Raw genomic sequence first — 23,607 nt, forward strand, 5'->3', positions numbered from 1 at the left:
AGAGGAAGAATAGTATGTTTTGAATCAGGATAAGTTCTTTTATGTAATAGGGCATTTCACTGTTCTTAACTAGATAAAGATGAAATTGCTGTAGGTTAAGATAATTATATAAAATGGGGACTGGAGATCCTCAGAGTCATGTTCTCAAAGAGCTTGTTATCTCAACCCAAACCTGGATCTTACTAGTTTTTGCCATCCTTAGCAATTTGACCAACTCAAGCAATTCCAGGGTAAATAAATGTAAATCATCAAGAAAAATCCCATCACGATAACTGTTGTGAGGAAAATGGTGTTTGATTAAAATTTATAAACATGTTCTATTTGCATTTGTTTATTTGATTGATTGATGTGTTATGGATACCTTGCTTTCTAACCCATGAGATCACTGCAAAAACAGAACAAAGAAAGGACCATCCCAAAGAAATAGAGAAGGTTGATGTTAGCAGGCACCTGAAATGAGCTAATTACTACAATTAGACGCTGAATTTGCCTCTAGGTTTTTTGGCAGTTCTGGCAAAAGAAAACCATAATGAGCTTCAGGGTTTTCACTGAGAAATTAAAGAAAGTGGACATGAATTTGCAAAGGCAAACTTTCTTCTAAAACTAAATTCAAGGAGAAATTTATCACATGGATTTTAGATATCATAATCTTCAAGTTGTCACATTAGTTACAGCCTCAAGAATATGTCCCTTTTTGCTACTAAGACCCTTTATGTATTGAATTAGCATATATTTTGAGTCAAGTAATACCTTCTCTCTATCAGTTCTTAATTTTTTGTTCTGTGATATTCTCTATTCCTTTGGTAGTCTCCCAAAGTCCATCAACTATTCTTCTGAAAAATGTTTTGAAACATAAAATGAAGCACATAAGATTACAAAGAAAAATAAAATCCTCCATGCTAACAAACCCTGCTTCGTTGGCTTATGAAACACTGGGCTAGTGATGGCATTCATGTGTGTGCTTTTCAGTTATATATAGACATAGGGATACAGTATATCAATGCATATATTTCCTTTCTCCATCCCCAGGTATATGCACACAAATCCATGTTCAAGCGAGTTTGTTACATGCTACGCTGGTAAATATGCAGTGCCTTTGTGAGGTTTTGCCCTGGAATCACAGATAATGAAAATACTGTCTTTTCAGCCAATTGTGTCTCTTGAGAATGGAGACAGAGGGAGCCTCAGAGCCACACACTCAAAGGAGGGCACTGTTACTTCAATCTGGGACTAGGTCCCATCTATTTTTACAGTCCATAGTGATTTCATCAACTCAGACCAATCCCTGCTTTCTTTCCACCAATTAATTAGTAGATAAACACTGATTAAGCATCTGCTAAGTGTACCAGGACCATTCTAGGCACTGGAGGTACAAATAGGTAACTGCCTTGAAGTCCCTGTCTTTAAGGAATATTATATTTTACTGAAGCCCAGTATGTTCTGATATATGCAAAAGAAATATGTAATAATTTGGGAAGAGTCAAGAAAAACAAGGGAAATTAGTATTGTTGCTACTCTCAGAAAGGTTCAGATTAATCAAACTGTTGCTCAAGGGCCGTAGGCCCAGAGACCTAAAGCTGGAAATAACACTGGGGCCACTCTGTCCAAACCATTTGACAGGAAGTTAAGAGACATGCTTAAGATCACACAGATACCAAGCCTCAAAAGTAGGATTTGAACTCATATATTTTGTTCTGAGAAACAATTCTTATTCTACTTTACTATGCTGCCTCCTTTGAGATCTCCCTTGTTCTGAGAACAAATAGGATCCATTCCAAATGGGATGATCTCTGGGTAGCACACACACAAGCCAGCAGAATGAGATCCCAAACACTGAAGGCAGGTTATTCCCACATTTAAGTGGTCCTATATGAAGTAACTGCATGCTTTTGCTCTATAAGATCTGTCTCAGCAAGACTGAGAGAATAACCAAAATCAGATGATTTCTAGAGATTAAGGCTACTTTTCCTTAAGGGGGAGAAAACATCTCAGCAACACTGACTAAGCAATTACTGTTACCCAGCTGCTGGCTCCCCTTTTCCTTCAATTTTTTTTTCTTTCGTTCTATTTCTATTGTTGACAACTTCTTCCATTCCTATTTCTCATGATGGAACATGAGACTTTTGCCCAGTGTTCATGGCCCTATTTGTTTTTCATCAGGTACCTATATCTCTGCTGAGCAGACCTCCCCACTATCTGAAGGTATATCTTATCACTTGTCAGAATGACTTTCAACCCATAACTTTTTTTATAATTATAGCTTTTTATTTACAAAATATGTGCATGGATAATTTTTTAACATTGAACCTTGCAAAACCATCTGTTCCCACTTTTCTCCTCCTACCCCCCCTCCCCTAGATGGTAGGTAGACCCATACATGTTAAATATGTTAAAGTATATGTCAAATCACACACACACACACACACACATATATATATACATTCATATACAAACACATATTTATAGTTGTCTTACTGTTCAAGAGAAATTGTATCTAAAAAGAAGGTTAAAAAAAAACCTGAGAAGAAAAACAAAATGCAAGCAAATAATAACAGAAAGAATGGAAATATTATATTGTGATCCATACTCATTTCCCATAGTTCTCTCTCTGGGTGTAGCTGATTCTGTTCATTACTGAACAATTTGGAACTGGTTTTAATCATCTCATTGTTGAAAATGGTCAGGTCCATCAGAATTGATCATCATATAGTATTGTTGTTGAAGTATATAATGATTTCCTGGTCCTGCTCATTTCACTCAGCATCAGTTCATGTAAGTGTCTCCAGGCCTTTCTGAAATCATCCTGCTGGTCAATTCTTACAGAATAATAATATTCCATAACTTTCATATACCACAATTTATTCAGTCATTCTCCAATTGATGGATATCCACTCAATTTACAGTTTCTGGCCACTACAAAGAGGGCTGCCACAAACATTTTTGCACATACAGGTCCCTTTCCCTTCTTTAAGATCTCTTTGGGATTTAAGCCCAGTAGTAACACTGCTGGGTCAAAGGGTATGCACAATTTGATAACTTTTTGAGCATAATTCCAAACTGCTCTCCAGAATGGTTGGATCCTTTCACAGTTCCACCAACAATGCATCAGTGTCCCAGTTCTCCCATATCTCTTCCAACATTCATCATTATCTTTTACTGTTATCTTAGCCAATCTGAGAGGTGTGTAGTGATATCTCAGAGTTGTCTTAATTTGCATTTCTCTGATCAATGATTTGGAGCACCTTTTCATATGACTAGAAATAGTTTCAATTTATTCATCTAAAAATTGTCTGTTCCTATCCTTTGACCCTTTATCAATTGGAGAATGGCTTGATTTCTTAAAAAATAGAGTCAATTCTCTATAGATTTTGGAAATGAGGCCTTTATCAGAACCTTTGACTATAAAATGTTTTCCCAGTTTATTGTTTCCCTTCTAATCTTATCTGCATTAGTTTTGTTTGTACAAAAACTTTTTAATTTAATATAATAAAAATTTCCTATTTTGTGATCAATAATGATCTCTACTTTTTCTTTCAACATAAATTCCTTCCTCCTCCATAGATCTGAGAGGTAAACTAAATATGTTCCTCTAATTTATTTATGATCTCGTTCTTTATGCCTACATCATGAACCCATTTTGACCTTATCTTGGTGTACGGTGTTAAGTGTAGGTCAGTGCCTAGTTTCTGCCATACTAGTTTCCAATTTTCCCAGCAGTTTTGTCAAATAGAGAATTCTTATCCCAAAAGCTGGGGTCTTTGCAACCCATAACTTCTGAAATTGACACAATCCAGAGAAAAGGAGTACAGATTAGCAGATATCTCATGGAAAGATGCAAATGGAACTTAGAGCTATAAGGAAAGTTGTGAAAACTGTGGCTTTCATTAGCAAGTACAGTATGTACAAACACATAAAATTTGTTTTCTAATTAACGGCATCGTTGAGGATGTTAATATGTAGGTATTTACTAAGCTTTCTTTCATTAGGACACATTGTTTATTAGGGAGAGACCAGGAATAAAGATTCTTTTTGTCAGCGTGAAATCCATTTGTACTACTACTGGGATTATGGGCAGCTCACTTCACTCCATGGGGAAGGGAAGGAGGAGAGTGTCAATTTTCTCTCATTGAGTAAAATACATTCTACTCACAAAGGATCCAGCCTGTTTGGGGGTTGTCTCCACCTGGGGTCATAAATCCATATCCTAGTACTATAATGCTGAGGGTGACAATGATCCATGACAAGTTTTATACTCTAAAATGTAAAAAGGATAACATATCAATGTTGAGATGACTGAGAAGGAGAAAAGTGAGCTGCAACAGAGTCCCACACTTCTATAGTGATTTTCTCTTGTGCTGCCTGACCTCTCCCTTCATTGTACTTTCCACCATTATCCTTAGGTAGTTAGTTCAATATGGTGCCGAGCAGATCAAGATAAAGAGGTTCATTTGCTTCTATAGTCACAGACTAGCCCTAGTTAATGTTCTCATAAAGATATCAGGAGGTTGGCCAAATGGGAAGCAGTGGAGTGCTGAAGGATTCTCGATATGTATTTGGGGGTGGGGAAGACCAAGAACTGGGGACCTGGAACCCAACCCCTCACAATTGCAAAACTCCTTACCTTTGTTTTCCCCTTCTACCCCACAATGGGTAGATTTGATTGTTATTCTCATCAGATGAGGAGACTGAGGCTCAGAAAGTGGAAGTGATTTGCCGAATGTCACACAGTTAGTGTCTGAGGCAAACTTTAAACTTAGGTTGTCCTCATTTCAAGTCCACTACATTCTCTACCAGCTAGGGGGCACAGTAGATTCTATTACTTCAACAATAAGAACAAAAGTGCCAAATGTTTGTATAGTGCTTAATCTGTGCCAGGTACTGTGCTAAGCTCTTTGGAAGTTCATAAAACATCCATGTCCTACATTATCTCATTTGATCCTCATGATAATCCTTAGGGTCTTTTGTTATCCATCCCTGTTTTAGAGATGAGGAAGCTGAAGCAAATGGAATTCAAGGGACTCATCCAGGATCACACAACCTAAGTATCTAAGGGTAGGTTTGAATTTAGCCCTGAATTCTGAGTTTGAATCATGACATGTTGTTGCATGCTCTACCCAGTGAAATTTGACCAATGTCTATGATCTCTAAATCCAATCCAGTGGAGGTTTGCTTGTTTTCCAGTTTGCTTCTGTCACAAGAAGCATATTAATAACAGGAAATATCCAATCATTCTGTCATCCATTGATGGAGAGAACCCTCTGGGTAAGGAAACTCCTCCTCCCAAAGCAGGTTGGTTTCTTCTTGGCCACTCAGTATCTTAGAAAGTTACCCGTAGCACTGAGAGGGTTCAGTGGTTCCCCGAGGTCACTTAAACCATACCAGGTGTCCCTGCCTTAGAGGCTAGTTCTATATACAATGATCATAATAACTCCAAATAATGATAAGGATACATACTGAGACACTGCTGGTAGAACCATGAATTAGTCAAAACATTTAGGAAAATAATAGAGAATTATGCAAGAAAAGTCACAAAACTGGGAATACCTGTTGAACCAGAGTCATACTACTGAGTATATACCCCAAGGAGATCGAAAACAGGAAAAAAGGCCCCAGTAGTGCCAACAGATTCACTTATTGTTTCTCACCCCACTTGATGTTTTCTTGGCAAAGATACTGGAGTGGTTTGCCATTTCCTTCTGCAACTCACTTTACAAATGAGGAAACTGAGGTAAACACGTTAAATGACTTGCCCATGCAGATAGTCTAGTACCTAAGACCTCATTTGAATACAGATCTTCCTGATTCCAAATCTTCTGCCCTATCCACTGTACCATCTGCTACCCAACACATTCGTAGCAGCCCTTTTAGTGGTAGCAAAAGGTCTAGAAGCTAAGTGATCCCACATTGTTTGGAGGGAGACTGAACAGACTGTGGATAATTCTGATGCCAGAAGATATAAGGAAAATGAGGAATCCAAAGTATCTTGGGAGTAGTACCTGCTCATGAGAACAGCAGTGATATAAATGGAGAGAACTGCCAGACTGAAGGACTGTCACAAAATGGCACACCTGCTGGGGGTTAGCAATGCAGATTGGTCCATGGTCAGGAAGGGTCAATGTGTCATCTGCTTTTGCTTACTTATTCTTTTTTGTTATAAGACTGGGCTCTTGCTGACTGTGTGAGGCAGAGGATTCTACAGTTTATATAGGCCACATCAAAGAAAGAATGAATCTATTTTGCTTTGAATCACAGAATGAAGGATAAACAAAAAATATAATGATAAAATAATAATAATCGACCTTTAAAATATATTTTCATTTCTTTCATGAAATATGTCACAGTTACATGTAAAAAATTGTTCTTTTTTTAATATTAAGTTCTAAATTCTTTTCCTCCCTTTCAGCCCACACCACTCCTTTGAAAAGGCAAGCAGTATGACATGGATTATATACCTGAAATCATCCAAAACATTTCCAGAGTAATAGACTTTTCATAATATTTTAGTTTCTCTATATTACATTCTAAACATCTTCCATTTGAGCTTCACAATAATCTTGTGGGTCAATAATATTTATATCCCCATTAGCTAGGTGGGGAAACTAAGGCCAAAATAATTGTTACATGCTCAACATCACAGGGATTTGAATTTAAGTCTTCCTTACTTCTTTGATTATACCCCCTAGTGGTCCTCTGGAAGCCTTTGTGGCCAGGGTGGAAGAGAGAGAACAAAGGCAGTGAAAAAATCATTTTCTCAGAGCTCTTTTAGCCCAGAAGAAGACCTACAACATAGAGCAATGTTGCTCCAGTCTATTGAATTTCTGGGATTTGGAGACTAGGAATGGGAAGGAGGCAGAGGACGAGGGGGAGGGGAGAGGAGATAATAGAGGAAAGATCTTTGGTTAAATAAGCAGGCTTCAGCCTTACTTTTATTTAAGCACTTTTTAACTCCTTGCAATCTGGAAAGGCATTAGCTGCTCCCAGTGCCCATTAATAGAGGCAATTAAATCAGTTCTCCCTGATGCATTCTGTCAAACCAACCCTCCATCTTTTTCACACATACTCTTTGTGCTTTTAATACCTTGAAAAACAATCCCCTTAATATCGTCTAAAACCCATTTTGGATTTCCACACTGTGTAAAATGTGCGTAAAAAGCCTCTTAACGGAATTGTTTTAAAATGACACTGTCAATGTATTTTTCATCATTTATGTAATCATTATTACTCACTGTTGTTTATAATAACCCCAAAGGAGCTTGGAACAGAATTCTGTTTTCTTACCAAATTTTTTTTTAACCTTAACCTTCATCACCCATTTTGTTTGCTTATGTTTTTGTAGGGTTGTTCCTGAGAGATGTGACGGGCATTCATCTTTCTTAAAGAAAACAGCTCTGAACCATTTATTTTCGACCAGTCATAAATCTTACACAAATGGAGATATGACCCTGGATTCAGCTACCATCAAAACTGTTATTTCGCAATTTGGGTTTATTTTCTTCAGAACAAAGTGGAGCTTGTTCACAACAGGTGTGTGTGTGTGTGTGTGTGTGTGTGTGTGTGTGTGTGTGTGTGTGTGTAAGAGAGAGAGAGAGACAGAGACAGAGAGACAGAGAGAGACAGAGACAGAGACAGAGACAGAGACAGAGAAACAGACAGAGAGAGAGAGAGAGAGAAAGAGAGAGAGAGAGAGAGAGAGAGAGAGAGAGAGAGAGAGAGAGAGAGAGTGACAAAGAGACAGAGACAGATAGAGAGGGAGAAAATAAAGGGAGGGGAGAGGGAAAGAGAAAGAGAGGAGGGAGAGAGAGAGAGAAACACAAAGAGACAGAGACAGAGACAGAGAGACAGAGAAAACAAGAGAGGGCCAGCCAAAGGGCTTTCTCCTTTTTTCAGTCATACTGGTTAGTTCAGTTCCTACCACCTAGCCCCTATTTATGTCCTGTTTCCTCCCAGAATGAAAGTGAAAGCAGGTTGGCTGGCTTTGGGAAGTACATAGAACACTCCTGCCCCCAAAGTGCTTCCTTTTGAGTCTAATATCTAAGATAATTTTCAATTTGAAATACAGTTTTTGTTACTTACCTATAGATGGAATGCCAGAGGGAAGAACTATGCTCCCATCTGAGTAAAGTATTTGAGATAGTGTTTCCCCCAGCCAGTTGACCTAGAGCTAAATTTGGAGTCAGAAAGATATGAATTCAAATTCTCATTCACCTGTAATACTATGGAAATCATTTAATCTCTGCCATCCTTAATTTTCAATAAATAAAGCCTAATAATAACATTGTTTTGGGGATCAAATGGGAGAGATAATATATGTATATATGTATATATAAATATATATATATATGTAATGAGGGAAAGGAAAGGGGGAACCCCATTTCTCAGAGCATAGATAATCCCAAGAGGCACAGTGTCCCCTGTAAATGAATTTACAGGCCCGAAAACCTAGATTGATAAATAAAAGGTTTATTGTAGGAATTTGGAAGTAAAGCTCAGTTAAAAAGACGCCAGGGCCAGAGGTGGCCGCTGGCGGGCAGGGACCCTTACATGGCTGGAAGGATACCATGTGTTGGCGGGGAGGGCTCCTGCAATGAGGGCGGTCTGGCTCACCTCTTTTATACCCCAAAGATGATGGGTGGTACCCCTAAGTTCTAGGCGGGCTTTTCAGTTAGCTCAGATCAGGTGAGGGGGGTGGTGGAGCTGAGCTGAGGGTGGGGGATGGGCCCAGATATTCAAAGGGTACCTTTGACCAGGATTTGTGAATCAAGGTCAGTCATGGGTTGGGCAATTAGAAAGGAATCTTAAAGGGACCCCAACCCGCACCATATGTATATGTGTATATATATATAGATATATCTATATATATCTATATATAAATATATAGATATATATATAGATATATAGATATAGATATAGATATATATAAACCTTTATGGAATATATAAATATTACCCCTTTGTTTGGTAAGGACAATTGTAGATGGGATGCTGGGTTTGGAGTCAGAAAAATTCTTCTTCTTCAATTCAAATCTGACTTTAGACACTTACTACCTGTGTGATCCTACACAATTCACTTACCTCAGTTTCCTCATCTGTAGAGGAATCTAATCTACAAAAGGAAATTGTACTTCTTTTAAAGTCAGTGGGGGCTGTTACAGAAGAGAGCTTTGTGAATCATTGAGAATAAAACTTGTAATGAAAAAAAAAATTCTTAACAGAGTCGTCCAAAAGAGAAATGGGCCTCAGAAGTTGTTGGATCCTTTTCCTGAAAGAGACTTCAAGCAAAATCTGCCTTCATTTCATCTCCTTTGATTCATTTATTCACACTTGGTAATTTGACTTCATCACCGAAAATTCTTGTCTCCCAAAGTTTATCAGTGATCTCTCTCCCAGATCCCCCTTTTTCACATTTCATCATGTTTGACTCCTCTGTTACATTTAATTTTGTAGACCACCTCTTCTTGCGAACATGTTCTCCTCCCTGGGTTTCAATGGCACTGCTCTCTCCTAGTTCTCCTCTTATTTATCTGGCCAATCATCTACTTCCTTTGCTGGCTCATCATCCAAACTATAGCCCCCCTAAATATAGGGTCAGGAACAACGAGGTAGTTTAATGGATAGAGCACTGGACTTTGAGGCAGGAAGCTTCATTTTCCAGTCTCAGACACTAGCCATCTGACCCTGGGCAGGCCACTTAACCCTGTCTGCCTCAGTTTCCCTACCTATAAAATGATCTGGGGAAGGAAATGGCAAACTACTCTAATATCTGCTAAGAAAATCCCAAATAAGTTTATGAAGAATTGGGCATGACGGAAATAACTGAACAACAACAAATTTAGGGTATCTCAAGGATCTGATCTGACCCTGGTGACTTTTCTTTATGTATCGTTCATACCCTTCTCATTTCCTATAAGATCAGTTAGCATGTTCAAGCCAATGACTCACAAATCTATAGGCTTAGTTCCAATCTCTTCCCTGAACATTAGTTCTGCATCTTCACTTCCTATTGGACATTTTGAACTGAATATTGCAGAGAAATCTCAAGCTCAAGATATACAAAACTGAGTTCATTATTTCCACCCTCACCCCCAAACCTACTCTTAAAAAAACAAACAAACAAAGAAAAAATCTTTCCCTTTTCTTCTGTTTAAGATAGCAGCATCCTTTCACCTCCAGGTTGGTCCTCTGCCTCGAATTTCTTCTCCCTCCAATGCACCTAACAAATGGCTATATAGCCTTTATTTACAGTCTCTAGCAGAGGAGAGTCTATCATCTCCCAAGGCAGTCCATGTTACGATTGGGCAGCTTTAATTACTGGTATGTTCTTCACAACAATCTAAATCTTCCTCATGTGATGATCTCAAACCAAAGCTTCTAGTTCCATCCTGTGGGCCCCAATTCCTCTTTCATGTGACAGATAAATACTGGAAGACAGCATTGAAGTTTCTTTAAACCTTCTCTTCTCTGACCAAACATTCAATTACTTCAACAGATCCTTATTTTTTTCCCAGATAATGGAGGTTAAATGATTTGCTCAGGGTCACACAGGCAGTAAGTGTCAAGTGTCTGAGACCAGATTGGAACTCAGGTCTCTTCAACTGATTCTTGTATTCAGTGTCTCAAGCTTCTTCTTCATTGTACTGGTTGCCTCCCTCTGGTCTTTCTCGAGCTGTGTGGGGTGACTGAATGGAATGGATATTAATTAGGGATGTGTGAAATAAAAGAGAGAGAATAAAACAGCAGCAGCAGCAGCAGCAGCAGCAGCAGCAGGTTCAAGCACAGATGGAAGAATTCCAGCAACAGGAATACTGAACCATCACAGCTCTTGGGAACACAAAGTTGTCCACAGCTAACCATTTATTGTTGTTTATCCTTCATTCTCAAATATGACCCTGACATCAGGGAGGTGACGCCATGACATGAAAGCAAATTAGATTTAAGTGAGAGAAGCCTATGTAAGGTCACCCGTTTCATTTTCTCCTTCATGTAGGTCCAGTGGCCAGATATAAATCAGGATGACTGGAGATGGTGCTGGATGCATTGGGAGACCTCAGCTTTTTTAAGTTAAGGTCTTCAACAGGTCTCAGTTTGAGTGAGGCAACACCCATTCAATGATTTAGGATAGATAGCAATTGATATCTAACAATTTAACCCACAGGAGGAGTGTCTGAAGTACTTGTTATATGAACTATCTTAGTAGTCTCATCTCTTCACATTTTTGGAAATGAATTCTTGTGTCCAAAATTCTTTCTCAGTTTGACTGAGTTTCACCCAGATTTGCTTAGGCTTCAATCTTGCAGTTATTGATTATGATTCCCTCCTCACTCCAGCCTGAATGATTGACTTCCTAAATTCTAGATTAGCTTGTGGCCAATAAAACCTTTCTTCCCTCTATCTACCTGTCAGTCTGAAGGATTATCAGATGCACTGTTATTTTTTCCAAGTTATTAAACCCCTTACCTAGATGATAATTATTATTATATTATAATAACAACTGGAACTTATACAATACTTTAAGGTTTACAAAGCACTTTGCACACATATTTTACTCATAACAATCAAGCAATCCATATTTTGCTTTCAAATTATAGTGCTAGAGAAGACTTTTGAGAATCCCTTAGATAGCAAGCAAGGAGATCAGAAGAGTCAATACTTAAAGAAATTAATTCATACTACTCATTGGAAGGTCAAATATTGAAGCTGAAGCTTAAATATGCTGGCCATGTAATAAGAGTATGGGATTCATTGAAAAAGACTTGATATTGTGAAAGATTAAAGGCAAAAGGAAAACGGGAAGGCAGAGGATAAGATGGATAGATAGTGTCATGGAAGAAAGGACCATGAACGTGGACAGACTTTGAGAGTAGAGAATAGATGGTCCTAGTGAGCTATGTTCCATGGGGTTATAAAAAGTCAAACACATGTGAATGATTAATACAGGTCACACTGTAAATATGCATCTGAAGTGGAATTTGTAGAAGATATTTCTTGGCTCCAAGTTTGATGTTTCTACCTATTTATTCATGGCTCTTCTTAGATAAACTATGGCCTCATTAAGAAGTGTACCATTTTCCTGTTCAATATTCTCATATTCTAGGCCTAGTAGTACTCTATCCACTGCACTATCTAGATTCCCCAAATAAAGCAGTGATAAAGTGGACTTTTCAGTTAAGGAACAAAGTGAAAGAAATGAAAAGAAAGATCCAGAAAATGTTAAATGTTTGTAATTTCCTTTTTAACAAACAAGGGCAGGCTAAAATTTCTGGTTTAATCCTTTTGACATATTCTTCCTGAACTCAATAACTCAATTCTTTTCATTCCAATTGATCACTCCATCTCTCCTTTAAACCTTGCACTTGACACTTAAAATCTAGCTCTGGATCTTTTTATTTTTTTATTTTTTGTGGATAGAGCATATTTTTTGAATTTTGTAGTCAGTGTTGGTTAATGTGTTTTACTTGCTGAAAACAACAGAAAGTTTAATATACCCTGAAGTAAGAGCTAAGATCATACAATGATAATTTAGTTTCTTTTAAGGTTTCAATATGAAAATCTTAAGAGGTCTCAATTTGATAAAATGGCTATCATTTTTCATTTGTTGCTTTTAATTAATAAATCAATTAATTTATTTTTAATACATATTGCTTTATGAATCATGTTGGGAGAGAAAAATGACAACAGAAGGAAAAAACCATGGGAGAGAGAAAAAATAACAGAAAAGAAAGTGAACATAACATATGTTGATTTATAACCAATCCATAGTTCTTTTTTTGGAGGCATATGGCATTTTTTATCCAAAGTTTATTGAGAATGCCTTGGTTTTGATCTTCTAAAGCCGAGGAATAAGGCACCCATCTATCTAGTCCATGGAGCAACAATTTTTTTGGGGGGGGTGTTTTTTAAATCCCTCATTTTTTTAATTGAACCTTTTTTATTTTCAAAACATATGCAAGGATAATTTTTCAACATTGATCCTGGCAAAACCTTGTGTTCCAATGCCCCCCTTTCCTCACCCCCAGATGGCAAGTAGTCCAATATATGTTAAATGTGTTAAAAATAAGCAAATCAAATATAGACATACCTATTTACACAATTATCTTGCTGCACAAGAAAAAATTCTGATCAAAAAGGAAGAAAAATGAGAATAAAATTCAAGCAAACAACAAAAGAAGTGAACATACCATGTTGTGATCACACTCAGTTCCCACAGTCCTCTCCCTGTGTGGCTCTCATCATCACAAGACCATTGGAACTGGCCTGAATAATCTCGTTGTTGAGAAGAGCATGGACCAAAAATTGAATAGAGTGCATGTTCCTTGAGAGCAGTAGAGGGCTATTATTTCTTTTTGGTATTTGAATCTCTAACATTTAGCTCAATGCCTGGCATGTAATAGATTTTTATTAAATGCCTGTTGATTGAAGTTATTAATAAAAGTAAAGAATGGCAGAGGACAGAAACAAGAATTAGGATGAAACTTGCAAAGAAATACGTGTAGGGTTGATGTCCAGGGAACATCTTAATAATAAGAGCTATCCAAAAATAGAATGGGTTGCCTCAAGAAGTGATAGATTTTCCTTCCTTGGAGAGCTTCAAGCAGAGACTAGATGGCCATTTGTCAGGTATAATAAAGGAAAGAATCCGTGCATGCATTCATTGGATTACATGTCTACAGGGGTCTGTTCCAAATTACATCAGTGGTTCTCAGTGGGATGTCACCTATGTTCAAAACCAAGTACCATGTCCTCATTAACAAAGAATATGAAGATGACCACATTCATAGTGCTACAAGGTCTTCATCATTAAATATCTTAACACAGAAGTGTTTAAGTGGTATTCTTACAATGCAGCCGTGGGTGGAAATACTCATGCAAATACTGTGGGTGAACTGAGGGACCTTCAGTTTCATAAGTAATTTTGGGTTCAGAAAAAAAATACACAATTTCCCCTATTATTTTCTATTTGAATTTTTAAAACTCTATTCATATTTTACCAAGAATTTAACAAGCTTTTCTATTGAGAATATGCCAGTACCTTTTTCTTTCACTCCATCAAAGTTCTCTTAGAAACAGGAAGCAGGTTTCTACTTCACAAAGATGAACCTCGTTCAAAGTGGCTAGTTTATTTGGCTGAGGGCATGAAGGTTCCCCATCCTAAACCTGGCCACATGACCTCTATAAGGACGGAAGACCATTGATGACAAGAGAGCTGAGATTTGGAGAATTTCTGAAATGATTTGATTGATGCACATTTTGATTGAAGGAATTGCAATTGACTGGAGGATTTTCAAGTGGCATTTCCCAAGAAGTTGTGATGGTAGTCTGTGGTAAACTGATTAGTGGTATTTACGTACTTCTGAGGGACCACAAAGTTATGCTGATGTGAAGGAGGTGCTTCCTATTAATCCAGGAACTCTTGTTTTCACATGTTCAGTAATACTAGGAATTTACTTTTTTTTTTTTCTTTTTCTTTGTACTCACCATGAATTTTCTCTTCCTCCTACAATTTGTTGTTGTGTTGAAAATATTTTTTTGACTCAATCCACCTACTCACCCTTGATCTTATGGTCTTTTCCATTCTCTGCACGTTGAGAGTACGCACAAAGGAAACCTACTATCGCAAATCAGCATCTTGAATTACGGTGTGATCAGAAGTGACATCATAATGTGGTTTCATCAGTGATATTAGAGAAGTTCAACTTATTTTTTTTTCATTCTCTCAAGTGTCAAGAAGACACATCCCTCCTTCCCCTTGTTCCTCTCCCCCCTCCCCAATTACCATCACCTCCCCACCCTGGACACCAAGCTCTCATCAACAATTCCTCTCTAGGATCTCTTTTGTCTCTTTAGTACTCCTAGGCCATGGCTGGTATGCATGCGTCACTCTTTCTGCAGCAAAGAATCAAAAACAAAACAAAACAAAAGAAAAAAAAAGAGTACTATTGACCTGATAACTTTCTTTTCCCAGAATAAGGCTGGTAGAGAACATGAGAAAACCACAGATACTAGCACCGATGTAGCCTCATTTCCTGTGAATTCACAGGCTCTTGTTGTTGGGCTTCTTCACCAAATTACACAAAAATTCTCTTCTGAATTTTTTTGTATTCAGTTTTACCCTAGAGTAAGACACAGAAAATGGTCATACACATTGATAATATTGTCAAACCAAAGGAGCATTTGTCCATCTTTGGTCTTTCTGATCAAATAGACTTCAAACAACATGGGCATTCTAAGATATCTTCCTAGTCCCCATACAATTCCTTTCTCTCCGTTTTAAAACAGTTGATTAATAAAAAATGGAACAAAGACTGGGGAAGTAAGAAAAAAAAGACATTTTTCTGAACCCACTCTAGTCTATCATTTTTTATGTTGGTGATATATCCTTAGTGGAGGTTTAGAATAGTATAATACACCCAGTCTTCTCTTCTTTTCTGTAATAATGATGAGATTGATTAATGCATCCTAAGATCAATTCAAGAGAATCAGAAATATTATTGATCTAGGTAAATGTGATGTCACTTAAGGTCTCAGTTGCCTCACTTGTAAAATAGAGGGAGTGAAGTAGTCTGTACAATTTCAATAAGTATGCATTAAATAATAACTTTGGCCAAGATATGCTATTAAGTGCTAGGAGATTATCTCAAATGTTCCTCTCATCTTTCAGATTCAATTCTATGACTGATCATAAATTCAGATGATTTTAAGTCTGATTGTCCAGTTTAAGTCTGACTGTATTCTATACCCCTACACCTGCATCTGTAGCTCATAATTTTAGTAAGACAAGGACAGGGAGAAAAACTTAAAACTTAGTTATTATCTCCTTTTAGTAACCTTAAAATAATATATAAATGCTAACCACTATTATTATCATTCTCATTGTTATTTGGTTGAGGAAAAGATAAAAAATACCATCTAAATAAGATTTGGAATTTATCTGTGAATTTAATTTAGCAAGATCTTATCATATATTAAGCTTTTAAAAATTGTGCTTAATATTTTTAAATTATAGGTTTTTTCAATCAACAAAAATCCCTGACCCTCCTCCTCTTTCTTTCTGTCTTTCCTCTGTTCTCCCCTCCTCAACATCCCCCTTAATCTAAGTGAGAATGAAAAAAAGCAAAACCCCTATTACACATATATATAGTTAAGCATAACAAATTGCCTCATTGCTCATGTCCAAAAAGAGTACACACATATTATATTATACACAAAGGTGTGCACATATGTGTATATATATATATATATACATGTATATGTATATATATACATGTGTATATATATATATATATATATACGCACACACACACACAAAGGTGTGCATATATTGTGCATATATACATACATACATAATATAAACTTGTTACCACCTCTTCATAGAGATGTAAAGGATCCAGAATTTAGAATTACAAAAACATATGTAATATTCTATACTATATATGCATAACACATGTAATAAAACATCACATAGATGCTATAACATAAATACATGTATGTATATACACATATGAGTGTGGAATTCTGAATTCTGGATCTGTCACCTCTATCACAAAGTAGATAAGTTCCATCATTAGTTTTCTGAAACCTGGTTAATTATTAAGCCAGTTGGAGTCCTAATTCTTGAAGACATGCTTGTCTTAACCATATTGTTGTCCTTGTATCAAGATATTGTCATAGTGTTGTTCACTTCACTCTGCATCAACTCACATAAGTTGTCCCAGGTTTCTCTGAAACAATCTCCTTGATAATTTCTTAAGCTCTGTGCATTTCTGCAGAGAAAATTTGGGCTGGCCATCCCACTGCTTTCTGGGAGTGAGTGTTGTAGTATTGTCAGGGAAAGCTCGGACTAACATCTGCAAGCTTTCAGTTCTCTTTAAGTGGTCTGATCCAGAAAAAAAGGTCAGACTAATGCCTTCTTGATCTGAGCCTTCTTGGCAACTGCACTAGTCTGAGTGACAGTAGACAGCTTGATTCCACCTATCTGATAAATGTCCAAAATGGGGTAGCCCAGTTCTTCCTAACTTCAAATACAGCATACTACCCATTATGCCATTCTACCTCTAGTATAACAAGACCTTGCAAGTACTAGGCATTTAATAAGTGTTGTTGACTTAAAGTGATGATATCACTATTATAGACTATTTAATGTAGAAAAGAAATAATATTTTAAATGTCTCTTATGTGCCAAACACTGTGCTAAGTACTTCTGCAGTATCACCATTTAATGAGAAAAATTCCCTATATCTCTCTGTATTTAATGTACAAATAGTATAATAATTTATAGGCCATTACTTACTAATGCAACTATGTACACACACATATAGATATACACAGATATATCCATGGGATATGCATATAATACATATATGTATATGTTTGTGTGTGTGCATATATGTGTGGATATGAGAGAGGGCAGAGGTGAAAAATAAAAAGAGAGAGATACTCAATCTTCCTTGGGAGGTAGTAAGCTTCCTTTAAGTAGACATCCTCAAGTAAATAGCAGTAATGATAATAGTTATTTGTATGGCAGTTGGCAGTTTCCAAAATGCATTTGTAAATATTGTGCAATGTGATCTTCACAATACCTCCTATCAGAAAGGAACTGTAGTTCTTTTAAAATTCATTTTACAGAAGAGACACCTGAGGTTTATAGAGGTAATGTGACTTATCCATGGTCACATAGGTTCTAAGTATTTGAGCCAAGATATAAATATAACTCTTTCCTAACTTCTAACTCCAAGGCCTTTGTTGTACCATGTTTTCTTTAAGTAAAGGCTAGAAAGTCACTGAGGAATGTCCTTTTCCATTGGGTTTTAAAGAATGTTATTCTCTATTGAGGTTATATTTGTAAAAAAAAAAAAAATGGATAGATAAAATAAAATAAAATACACTCCTATGGTACCTTTCCCCAACTTCATCCAAAGGCTGAACATTTGAGAATCTTCCGGAAATCATCATGGAAAGATTGTTCCATGGCCTTGATATTACAGATTTAGGTATAGAAGGGACCTAAGAAGTTATCTCATGCAGTTCTTTCATTTGAAGGATAAAAGAATTGAGGACTGAGCCCATTGAATGAGATGTCCAAGATCATGTTCAATCATTTTACAATGATGTTCAATGTTTCATTACCCCATTTAGGTTTGTGGGTTTTTCCATCTTCCAGCTCATTTTAGATATGAGGAACTGAGGCAGACAAGGTTAAGTGACTTCCCCAGCTAGTAAGTATCTGAAGGCAGATTTGAACTTAGGAAGATGAGTCTTCCTGACTCCAAGTCAAATACTCTATTCACCAGCTTCCCCAGGTCGTGTTGAAAGTTGTACAGCTTATAAATGACAGAGCCAAATCCATATTCAACATTGGAGCTCTTTTCATTGCACCACACTGCCAAGAAAATGACTACAGACCCAAGCCAGAACTTAGCTTCTGGGAACCTGATTCTTACCAAGATGAGAAGCTTAACAGACAGATATAGCTCCTTAATGTGACCCAATTCACCAGCTTCATCCCTCCCTCCTGATTCTTCAGTATCCTAGGGCTAAATTGCACAATCTTGTGGGATCTGGTGGGGCAGAGGTTTTCCCAAGTGATACAAATAGGGAATGAAGTTGCAGCTTAGCCAATTTTTATTTTCCCCCCACAAAATAAGTATACCATATTTTTAACTGGCGTAAAAACCTTTAAGCTAAGAGGGCAGACAACAGGCAGTGACTCACCTGAACTCTCCCCAAATCTCTCCAAATATCTTTAAATAATTCATTAAAAATTCCTGCAGTGACAAAGCCCACAAAAGGACAGAGGTGAAATAATTTTTCAATCAGAGACAACTTAGAAGGTCGGTAGAAAAGGTGTATCATGTCTGAGTGAGAGTTCAGCACAGGCCAAGCCAGCATAGCCTTAGCCCCAGCAAACCAGGAGCAGGCCTTGGGAGTCTCTGGGTTATCATCAATAGCAGCTGCTTCCAGAGTTCTCAGTGCACAAACCTTAAGGGGATTGAACAACATCAGGAGATTACAGGAGTCTCTTTGTTTGCCATGAGGTGAGACTCTGTTGTTTTGCTCATACTTGGATCTGGGTCGCAGACCTGGGTGTAATCCTAGGGAGAGAAGGTGCACTAACATACCAGACCTTGTGGCCACAGTGAAGCAGAGATCCTTCTCACAGATTCAGGGTAAAAAAGAGTGGATGTGGTCACTTACAGACCAGACCACAGGCCAAGAGAGTAGTAAACACACCTCTTCTTAGATTATATCACCTTGGAAGAACTAAAAATTTACAAGTCCCTGGAAATATCTCTGAAAACAGCTGCATAAATCTCTGAAACTTGGGATAGTACATCCTGCACACTTCACTTTGGAAGCAGGGTTCCACTTTAACAAAGAGTTAAAAGTCAAGAAATAAGCTGGAAAATGAGCAAACAACTGGAAAAAAAAAAGATTTTGACCAAAGTTACTGTGACAAGGAAGATTAAAGCAAACACATAGTCAAAAGAAGATAACAAAGCAAAGTTCCAACATCCAAAACCTCCAAGAAAAATGTGAATTGGTCTTGGGCCATAGAAGAGTTCAAAAAGGATTTTTAAAATCACATAAGGTAAATACAGGAAAATTTGGGAAGAAAAATGAGAGTGATGCAAGAAAATCATGAAAAACAAGTCAGTAGTTTGGTAAAGGAGACACACACACATACACACACACACAAAAATACTCAAAATACATTAAAATAGACTGTACCAAAAATTAAAAAGAAGTGCAAATACCAATGAGAAAAACACCTTAAAAAGCAGAATTGTCCAAATGCAAAAAGAAGTACAAGAAATCATTGAAGAAAATAATTCATTAAACATTAGAACTGAGCAAATAGCTCAATGACTTTATGAGAAGTTAAGAAAAAAAAAACAGAATAAAAGCAAAGGAATGAAAAAGAAAAGAAAAGAAAATACCTCATTGGAAAAAAATAACTGACTTAGAAAAAGATCCAGGTGGGATAATTTTTAAAATGCTTGAATTACCCTAAAACCATAATCCAAAAAAAAAAAAGCGCTTAAGCATCATCTTTCAAGAAATCATTGAGGAAAACTGGCCGAGAACCAGAGAGTAAAATAGAAATTAAAATGATCTAGCAATCACTTCCTGGAAGATATCCCAAAATGAAAACTCCCAAGAACATAATAACCAAATTCTATAGCTTCCAGGTCAAGCAGAAAATATTGCAAGCAATCAGAAAGAAACAATTCAAGTATAGTGGAGCTATAGTCAGGATAACATAGGATTTAGCTGCTTCTTCTTTAAAGCTTCAGAAGCTTAGAATAGGATATTCCAAAAAGGAAAGGAGTTAGGATTACAACCCAAAACCATCTAACCAGCAAAACTGACTATAATCCTTTAGAGGAAAGATAGACATTCAATGAAATAAAGGACTTTCAAGATTTCTAGCTGAAAAGATCAGATCTGAATAGAAAACCTAACTTCCAAATTCAAGACTCAAGAGAAGCACAAAAAAGTAAACAGGAAAGGGAAATCATAAAGGACTAAATAAGGTTAAATTGTTAACATTCATGCATGGGAAGATGGTACTTGTAACTCGAAAAAAAAAAAACCCTCTCATTGTTAGGGCAGTTATAAGGAGTATATGTAGAAAGAGCACAGGTATGAGTTAAATATGAAAGGACGATATAAAAATTAAATCAAGGATGTGAAAAAGAGGACTGCATTGGGAATGAAGTAAGGAAGAGGTACAATGGAGCTAATTATCTCATATGAAAGAGGCAAGGAAAAGTAGGGAAGGCAGTGAGTGAATCTTACTCTCATTAGAATTGGTTCAAACAGGGAATAACACACACACACACATTCAATTGGATATAGAACTCTATCTTGCCTTACAGGACAGTAGAAAGGAATATAAGAAAAGGGGGAAAAGTGATAAAAAGGAGAGGAGATTGAGGGAGGTGGTAGTCAGAAGCAAAACACCTTTGAAGAGAGATAGGGTGAAAGGAGAGACAGAATGGAATAAACAAGGTGGTGAGAAAATAGGATAGAAGAAAATAAATTTAGAAAGTCTAACTGTGAAAAAAAAAGTTGAAACAAGTTTCTCTGATAAAGATCTCATTTCTCAAATGGGAACTGAGTCAAATTTATAAAAATATGAACCATTCCCCAACTGATAAGTGATGAAAAGATATGAAAAGTTTTCAGATGAAGTAATCAAAGCTATCTATAGTCATATGAAAAATGCTCTAAATAATTATTGATTTAAAAAAATATAAAATAAAACCATTCTAAAGTACTATCTTATGTCTATTAAAATGACCAATAGCACAGAAAAAGTAAATGACCAATGTTAGAAGGAATGTGAGGAAAATGCTCTATTCGTAGAAATGTGGGCTGATTTAACCATTCTTTTGAGCAATTTGGAAGTTTACCCAAAGAGCTATAAAACTAATCATATCCTTTGATCTAACAGCACCATTACTAGGTCAGTATCTCAAAAGAATTTTTTTAAAAAAGGAAAAGAACATATATATATATATATATATATATATATATATATATATATATATGACTGCCCTTTTCTAATGTCAAAGAATTGTTCATTGAGGCTATTCCCATCCATTAGAAAAGGCCAAACAAATTGTTCTGTGTGATTACAATAGAATACTACAAATATTAAGCCTAGGACACCCAGAAAAACCTAGAAAGAGTTACACGAGCTAATACAAAGTGAAATGTATTGAGTACAAAGTAACAATAATATGATATGATTAGCTACAAACAACTATGCTATTCTCAGAGATACAATGATCCAAGACGACTTTGAAGCATTCATGATCAAAAAATTATCCATCCCCAAGAAAAAAAAAACTAATAGTGTCTGAATATAAATTGAAGCATACTTTTAAAAAACTTTATTTTTCTTGAATTTTTGGTCTTTTTTGTTAACAACATAATTCATATGGAATGTTTTGTATGACTACATATGTATAACCTTCATTAATTGCTTGCCTTTTCAAGGGCTGGAAGTTTGTTGAGGTGGAAGAAAGAGAATTTGGAACTCCAAGTTTTTTAAATGAATGTTTAAAATTGCTTTTACATGTCATTTGGAGAAAATAAAACACTATATAAGTTAAAAAAAAATAAAAACTTTGCAACAGGCAAAAAAAAAAAAGTTGTCTTCTGATACATTAATATTTCACACCTGCAAAGTTATCTTTCATTTAGGCTTTTTAATGAATGATGAATAAACAAGTATTGTGTTCCCATTCTGTGTGTGTGTGTGTTTCTTGGTCTTTCTTTTTCTCTCTGTCTCACTTTTTCTTTGTTTCTGTCTCTGTGTTCTGCATCTCCCTCTCTGTCTATCTATCTCTGTCCCTATCTATCTATCTATCTATCTATCTAGTCACAGAGTTAGAAAATGTCAATTCTTTGAATATAACTGTAATTATCCTTTGCTTTGTTTTCAGATTGGAGAGAATGATAGCATATTCCCCAGCAGATAGAGTTGATAACAGAAGCTCAAAGAGTTCTAAAGCAATAGAATGAGATATGGGGATGGTGATCTTGTGTTTTCATTATTACTATTGAACTAGGAAAGAGGATTATTAGTGACTTACAAGGGAAAGCTAGGTGGTACAGTGGAGAGAACGCTGAGCCTGGAATCAAGAAGACCTGAATTCAAATGTGACTTCAGATACTAACTGTGTGATCTTGGACAAGTCACTTATCCCTATTCACTTCAGTTTATTCATCTGTAAAATGTTTTAGACAAAGAAATGACACACTCCTCCAGGATGTTTGTCAAGAACAACACAAATTGGATCACAAAGAATTGGATATGACTGAAATGAATGAATAACAAAAATGGCCTATGGAACCAAACATTCTATGAAGCAGGAAGATGGCAATAATGACTTGCCTAGAGTAACCATAGGTCGATGTTTTAGCTGGTTTCAGATTCAATTCTTCTCACTCCAGATCCAATGCCTTTCCTATGATCCAGTACATGTCTGAATATTATGTTTTGGAACAACTAAGACTGTCACTGATTTAGCAAGACAAGGGATTTTCTAGAACATCTAGTTTACCTTCCCCATTTTACAGAGGAGAAAACTGAGGTCTATATGGTTTAATGAGTTGCCCAAGGATACACAGATAGTAAAAGACAGAGCCATTTTAGACATGGCTCCCACTGTTTCATATTGGGGAAAGAATTCTGAATTTGAAATCAGTTTCTTTTTACAATCTTTGTGATCTTGAGAAAGTCCCATAATAGTTGTCTACCTCAGTTCCCTTATCTGTAAAATGAGGTCAGGCTAGATTTTCAGGCTGCATACTAAATCTGAGTTTTATGAAACCACAGCCCTCAGCTAAAACCTGGAGTCCCAGAGACAATTTATAATAGAAAGTGTTCCTAGTAATTTTCCTTGGGAGGGAGGGAAAGAGAGAGGCAGAGAGAGAGATAGAAAGAGACAGAGACAGACACACAGAGACAAAGAGACAAAGAAAACAGACATAGAGAGAGGGACAAAATAGGAGAAAGAGAGATTAGAAAGACAGACAGAAAAAAGATACAGAGAGAAAGAGAAATCAGAGTATAACTTCTTTGCTTTATAGTCAGGTTAGT

The sequence above is a fragment of the Sminthopsis crassicaudata genome, chromosome 5, assembly GCF_048593235.1.
Source record: "Sminthopsis crassicaudata isolate SCR6 chromosome 5, ASM4859323v1, whole genome shotgun sequence".
Lineage (NCBI taxonomy): Eukaryota > Metazoa > Chordata > Mammalia > Dasyuromorphia > Dasyuridae > Sminthopsis > Sminthopsis crassicaudata.